This window comes from Xyrauchen texanus, chromosome 28 (genome assembly GCF_025860055.1).
Source record: "Xyrauchen texanus isolate HMW12.3.18 chromosome 28, RBS_HiC_50CHRs, whole genome shotgun sequence".
Classification (NCBI taxonomy): Eukaryota; Metazoa; Chordata; class Actinopteri; order Cypriniformes; family Catostomidae; genus Xyrauchen; species Xyrauchen texanus.
Window position 1 is genome coordinate 11,928,646 of NC_068303.1, and position 7,094 is coordinate 11,935,739.

At 35.6% G+C, this 7,094-nt stretch overlaps 1 long non-coding RNA gene across 1 annotated transcript in view; it reads left to right on the forward strand.

The window, feature by feature from the left end:
- LOC127621607 (uncharacterized) overlaps positions 1 to 1,286 on the forward strand; it is a 3,644-nt gene extending 2,358 nt beyond the window's left edge. The window contains exon 4 of the long non-coding RNA XR_007967879.1: positions 1,153 to 1,286. This is a non-coding gene — a long non-coding RNA (uncharacterized LOC127621607). The remainder of the gene's footprint in view (positions 1 to 1,152) is intronic.
- Positions 1,287 to 7,094: the final 5,808 nt, after the last annotated feature.

Consider the following 7,094-nt stretch of genomic DNA (forward strand, 5'->3'; position numbering starts at 1 on the left):
ATAGGAATACTGTTCAAAATCAAGACAAATATTTGGATATTTATGGTTGTAAAACATTAGTGAAATGTCAATAGTTAATGTGATGAAGTACACCTGTGGTTAGGACACTTGTGTGAATTCCCTTCATACAAAAATTACATTGGTACCAGTTAGTTGCATACAATTGCAAAGATGGGTAACATCATTTGTTTGCATATACAGTACAGTGCAATTCATACATTTTTAAGTGTGCCTTAAGTGTCAAAATACTTTTTGGGGCCACAATAGGCTCAATTTCAAAGTGTTGATTGTCCCACAGGAAGTAGATAGTTTGAGTGTTTATGGTCATGCAAGTTATATCAATTAGGCCTATTCTCACATTAACTCTTACAAGGAAGTGTTATTATTGGTTGCACACTAGTATCTAATATGATTTTTGCTACCTTCTTTAGTTTTACTTTGGTTTTATTAAGTTCTAAATTTTTAAGATCCTACTGTCAAATGTTTATGTGACATACTTAGTATATAGTAAAAATACACTTACTGAGCACTTTATTAGAAAAACCTGTACACATTATTCATGTGATTATCTAATCAGCCAATCGTGTGTCAACAGTACAATTAAATCATGCTGATATGGGTCAGGAGCTTCAGTTAATGTTCACATCAAAATGTGATGAAAAAATTTGATCTCAGTGATTTCGACCGTGGCATGACTGTTGGTTTGAGTATTTATGTAGTGCTTCACTCCTGGTATATTCATGCACAGCAGTCTCTTGAGATTACTCAGATTGCGGCCAAAAAAAACCCCTGAAAACAAACATCCAGACAGCGGCATTTCTGCAGACGGAAAGGCCTTGTTGATGAGAGAGGTCAACGGAGGATAGCCAGACTGGTTTGAGTTGACAGAAAGGCACCACTCTGATAACCACTCTGTACAATTGTAGTGAGCAGAAGACCACATCGGGCACTTTATTAGGACCATAGTGTTTCTAATAAAGTGCTCAGTGAGTGTATATTCAATAGGCTTACAGTTGTAATAATTTCTTATGTTGTTGTGTTCCTCATTTGTAATTTGTGCTTTGGAAAAAAAATGATCTGCTCAATAAGTAAGTGTAATATAAAGATGGTAGGCAACAGTTCTGTGAGTAACATACAACTAACTCTTTGCAGATGTGTTTAACTTTTCTGAAGTGAATGCTTTCTGAGCAGCTACATCTTCAAAAAGCTCCAATGCCTCGCTTAACTAAACCAACTATAAACTTCAGCCAAAAGCATTTTATCTAGTCCAAGTATATGTAAATGCCATTTTTGTTACTAAAAATACTTTCAATGTTTCCTGATGATTTCTCTCTGTAGATTTTTATATTTTATAACTAACGCAGTGATAAGTGGTATGTTTTATAGCATCTTTAATTAAAATATATATATATATATATATATATATATATATATATATATATATATATATATATATATATATATATATATATATATATATATATCAGGGTAATCTTTCAGTTATAAAATTCTCAGTTTTGTGAAATTCACTATTGTATTACTGTATATCAGCCATTTTAAACAGGCTTTGTTGTCCATAATTACTTCCTATATTCCTACTCTGTCTGTATGTTTATTATTTTATTGTATTTTTTATCACCAAAATAAATTCCTAAATGTTATTTCACCAATAATGGAATGCCTCTTCATATATACATTTACTTTAAACAGTCTTTTTAAGTAAGACATTGTAGACTTTTTCATGTTCTTTGTTAACTTTAATAGCTGGGCCAAAACATTTGGTAACAAAGGTAAAATTTTAGCAAACAGCATGTGCATTAGAGATTTTCCCAATTGTTTTTCCCAATTGAGACATAACCTAAACCCCCATTGCATATCAATATTAACACAAAAAAAACAACTTTCTACTCAGCTGAACTAATTAACTCAAATTCAGTCTGTTAAGAAAAAATAAACAAATCAAACACTATTTAAATATGTTAATTAAAAAAGCATTTATTCTTTCTTCTATGAGATACAAAATATATCAAGTATAATGTTCAGAAAAGCCTCAGTCACTTTTATTGCATTTTTATTTCTATTCAACAAAAGTGAAATGTTATTAAAGATGACAGACAAAACAAAGTCATACAGAATTGGAACATCATAAGGGTGTGTAAATGATGGCAGAATTTAAATTTTTTAGTGAACTACTCATTTAAAACTCATGTTGAACAATCTAGTTGTTGTGCTGTGGTGGCTCAGTGGTTGAGGCTCAGGGTTACTGACCAGAAGGTTGGGGGTTCAAGCCCCAGCACCACCAAGATGCCACTGTTGGGCCCTTGAGAAAGGCCCTTAACTCCAGGTTGCTCCGGGGGGATTGTCCCTGTAATAAGTGCACTGTAAGTCGCTTTGGATAAAAGCGTCTGCCAAATGCATAAATGTAAATGTAGTTGCTGTTGTTTCTAGTAAAAGATTTTCATTCTCAATCAGCTTTTTTGTCTGCTGGGAAAAGGCATTTAAAATGCTGAATAAAGCACGCTAGGCTCAAATTTACAGGCAGGATGGTTTCAAAGGGTTGACACTCGAGGACTGTAAAATGGATCATGTTTCCATTCCAGTGTTAAAGATCTTTTGTCACAACTTACTGCTGTGAGGATACTTAAAGCTAAATACACACAACAACATTTAAATAGCTGCTGCTCTGAAATTCATGATTGGTTGCTACAGTAGTAGGTGTTGCCCTATGTCAGGTGTTTTCAAACTTTTTGATGCCTAGAACCCCAAGATATGATTATCCCCCTGCAAGGGACTCCTTCCTAAAAGATAAAGGCATCTAAATAGTTTCATGAATTAACCCATTTATATTGTGTTAGAAAAATGGTAAGCTTGATATTATAAATATAGCTTAAAGACACTAGATTGTTCAACAAAATCGTTAAATTCTGTAAATGTAAACTTTTTTTTAACATTTTTTTACACAATTAGTTATATATTCCACAGGGCCCCTAACACCGTCTGTCAACCTTGATCTGAAAACCCCAGCCCTACATAATTGGCTAGTCATGTGAGCTCCACTGTCTTCACTCCCTTTAGTCATTCACCGCATTTGGCTCTGAGCCTTGCCATCTAAGTAAAATCAGATTACAAAGAAGAATGCAGTCTGTCAGGTTCATTATCATACATTTAATACCTTCTCTTTCTGGAAGGGGGAGCAGAGCAAACAAGTCAACTGCAACAGGGATTCGTACACATTCTTTTATAATGAGATTTGATTGTGCAATTGACTTTCTTTACCTGTTGCTTCTCATGTTAACATTGATGCATTTATTGTTTTCATCCACCTATCATACTTTCAGAGTCCTACAGATGGACTAAAGATTAAGAATAAAGCAGTATAAATCTTTAAAATTCACGGTAAGTCTTGTGATCTGAACTCTGTGCATACTAGATAGTTCATTCCTATCTACAGTTGAAGTCAGAAGTCTACATACATTTTCACTTCACAGATTTCATATTAGCAAACTATAGTTTTGGCAAGTCGCTTAGGACATCTACTTTGTGCATAACGTGAGTAATTGTTCCAAAAATTGTTTACAGACAGATTGTTTCACTTTTAATTGACCATGTTACAATTCCAGTGGGTCTGAAGTTTACACTCAAGTTAATTAAGCCTTTACACAACTTGGCCTCAAGGCAATTAGCCAATTAGCTTCTTATAGGCTAATTGGAGTCAATTGGAGGTGTACCTTTGGATGTATTTTAAGGCCTACCTTCAAACTCAGTGCTTGACATCATGTTAAAATAAAAAAAAAATCAGCCAAGACCATATACTATCGTTTTATTTGAAGGAAAAAGGGTAAAGCTTGCTAGCCGAAGAACACCATTCCAACTGTGAAGCATGGGGGTGGCAGCATCATGGTGTGGGGGTGCTTTGCTGCAGGAGGGACTGGTGCACTTCACAAAATCATGAGGAAGGAATATTATGTGGATATATTGAAGCAACATCTCAAGACATCAGCCACAACCAGCCAGTGACAAGCTTGGTCACAAATGGGTCTTCCAATTGGACAATGACCCCAAGCATACCTCCAAATGTGTGGCACAAAGTCAAGGTATTAGAGTGGCCATCACAAAGCCCTAACCTCAACCTGATGGAACATTTGTAGGCAGAAAAGGAAAAGCGTTTGTGAGCAAGTGGCCTTGCAAACCTGACTCAGTTACACCTTTTCTGTCTGGAGGAATGGGCCAAAACTCCATCAACTTATTGTGAGAAGCTTGTGGAAGGCTAGCAAAAAAGTTTGACCCAAGATAAACAATTTAAATGCAATCTACCAAATATTAACAAACTGTATGTAAACTTCTTACCCACTGGGAATGTGATGAAAGATATAAAAGCTGAAATAAACAATTCTCTCTACTAATATCCTGACATTTCATATTCTTAAAATCAGCCGATGCATTTTAAATCTAGGCCTTCAGTGCGATTCATACCATTAAGAAAACACAGTTTAACAATGAATAAGACACCATATGCCTGTCATACATTATGTGGCAGTCAACTAATTATACCAATTTACATTTTAAAAACACGTCCACGCACGAAAGCCAGAATCAAGGAGGTCTAGTACCAAGAAAAATCTCTCTAATAATATTTTTCATTGCTTGCAATTAATTTTGTTTCGTCAGGGTACACGGTTACTTTTCAAAACTTGAACTGACACTGAATGCTCAAGCAGCCTAATTTACAATTAGAAAACTCCTGATGTTGCTATAACAATGTAAAAATAATTTACTTGAAGTGAAAATCAGCCCTCCTCTCCTGTTTAATTAATCAGTCGCATGATCCTGCAGAACATGTCAGGTCTTTTAATCCATAAGGATCTCTTTCTCAATGGTGATGTGGCTGTAACAGCCGACTCATCAGTGAGATCTTGCGCTCTTCGCTTTCAAATTACGTACATCACTTACAGCGTGATTGCTTCACTCAAGGCCATCTAGAAGTCCTGGACTGGGACATATCCTAAAGACCGCACCTACCAAGAACAAATAAATCAATCTGATTGGCTGATGAATCTGACAATCTGACTTTAGATGCCTATTCACTGCACTGTTGAGGGATTCTGTGAAAATTCAGAAGGCCTGACAGGGTGGGACTCAGACTCACGTGCTGCTTTGGGCATGTGATTTGTGAAACAGTTGTCACACTTTGCTTGTAAGCATCGAGGAATAAAGTCTGTTTGGATAAACTTTTAGTTTTTTTGCTATTCATTTGTAGATTCATTAGGAGTGGAAAGTGATTAAAAAATACAAATACAAAATGTCAATGAATGAAAGGATGAAAAAATATTTATTTATTAGGCATGTTACACCAGCAGAGAAGGCTTTGCTGGCCCTGAGAAACTGCTTAAGTAATGATTCTACCTAAAACCTAACTACCTAAGGCCTTTATGTTTTCTATAATTAAATGTCAGGACTTGTGAAAAACTGAGTTTAAATGTATTTGGCTAAGGTGTATGTAAATTTCTGACTTCAGCTGTATGTAACAGCATGTACTGTATGGTATTCAAAAGTAAGAACACATTTAGGAACACTTTTCTCATCACAAAAGAACTTAAGCTTTATTTAAACACCATGTACTTGTCAAAAGAAACAGATAAAAGTTAAATTGGTATGTGTGGTGGGGCGGGTCGTGATTCTACACACCCGATCCTTTATCAGGCTAATCAAGCATCCGAGAGGGATAAAGGCCGACTGTGGAGGATTGTGCGGGAGAGAGAGATAGTTTACGGACATATAAGCTATAGAGCTTTATGAAGGAATGGCAATCTAATTCTGCAGAAAGTAAGCTTAATGTGGAATTCTGCAGGCACGGATTCTGTGTGGGCCCGGTTATAAGCAGAGTTGCTACTTAATCATTCAGAACCTTAGTGGGCCCTCATTATGGTAATACGATTTACGTTAAATATCTAATTAATATTCACTGCACCTCAAGGAACATGATCAGACATGCATTACAAATAGGGCACTATTACTTTCTCATGCACTCCCTTTCTTAGGTATCGGTGCACTGTTCTTTGAACACAAGCTGTGTTTCTTTTATATAAATGTAAAACAGCAGAATAAGTGTGTACACAAACTGTATACAATACTCTCCATACATAATGGAGCCATGTCTTTAGATATAGAAGTGTGGTCATTTTAGGTGTACACTTTCTTAGTCAAGACTCAAGACCAAGTTAACTGTTCTGGTCATGTGTGGTTTATACCCAATAATATAGCCACAAAGCCTTAAAATTATTCTGTTTATACAACCCTATTATCTGTTCACACAAGAGAACAAGGAAGTAATTGGAAAAAGTCAAACTAGTCTAGCAGGTGACTTACTCAGAGTTGCATTAATGTGGTGACATACACACGGCAGGTTACTTCCAGAAAGGTTTTTGTGGGTGGATCATTTGACAAGAAAACTAAATCTTAGATACAGAGAAACTAGTCCACATACTATTGGTACCGCTTCAGGGTGATTTTAAAGATGCAAGGTAAGAGCTACAAATCAGTTTATTTCTTCATATTTTTTTCTTTTTTGTGCTGTAAACTGCCTTTTTGAAGTGCGTTCATAGAAATGTGTGCAGTCACGCTCAGCTGAAATGTGAGATCCAGTTCATAGGCTACTTTGAAAAGTGGAGTTTGAACCTGTCATGCTGGAGTTAGTTATTTATGCAAAAGAGGATGAATTTGACTTAAATAATGAGCAGTTGCTTTTGACCTGTGTTCAACAAATAGTTCTATGTGAATGTGGAGAAACAGAGTTTGTGTCTTTGTAATATAAATTATACTATTTTATTTTCTGACTGGTGGCATGAAAGTCCCAATGAAAGTTGTCCCTAGCAGTAGCCCACTCTAAATATCTGTTGTAATGTATCTCTTAAATCTCCACTTTAAAAGGACTTCAAAAGGTTTCAGTGAGAAAATATATTTGTGGCAGTGAGTTAGTGTCAGCTAAAAATGAGTGATTGTGATCACTGGAATCTAAACAAAGAATTTCCTTACTGTAAATGTTCACAGAATGAACAAAAGTGACATTTTCTACACTATGATCAAGATCAGATCAA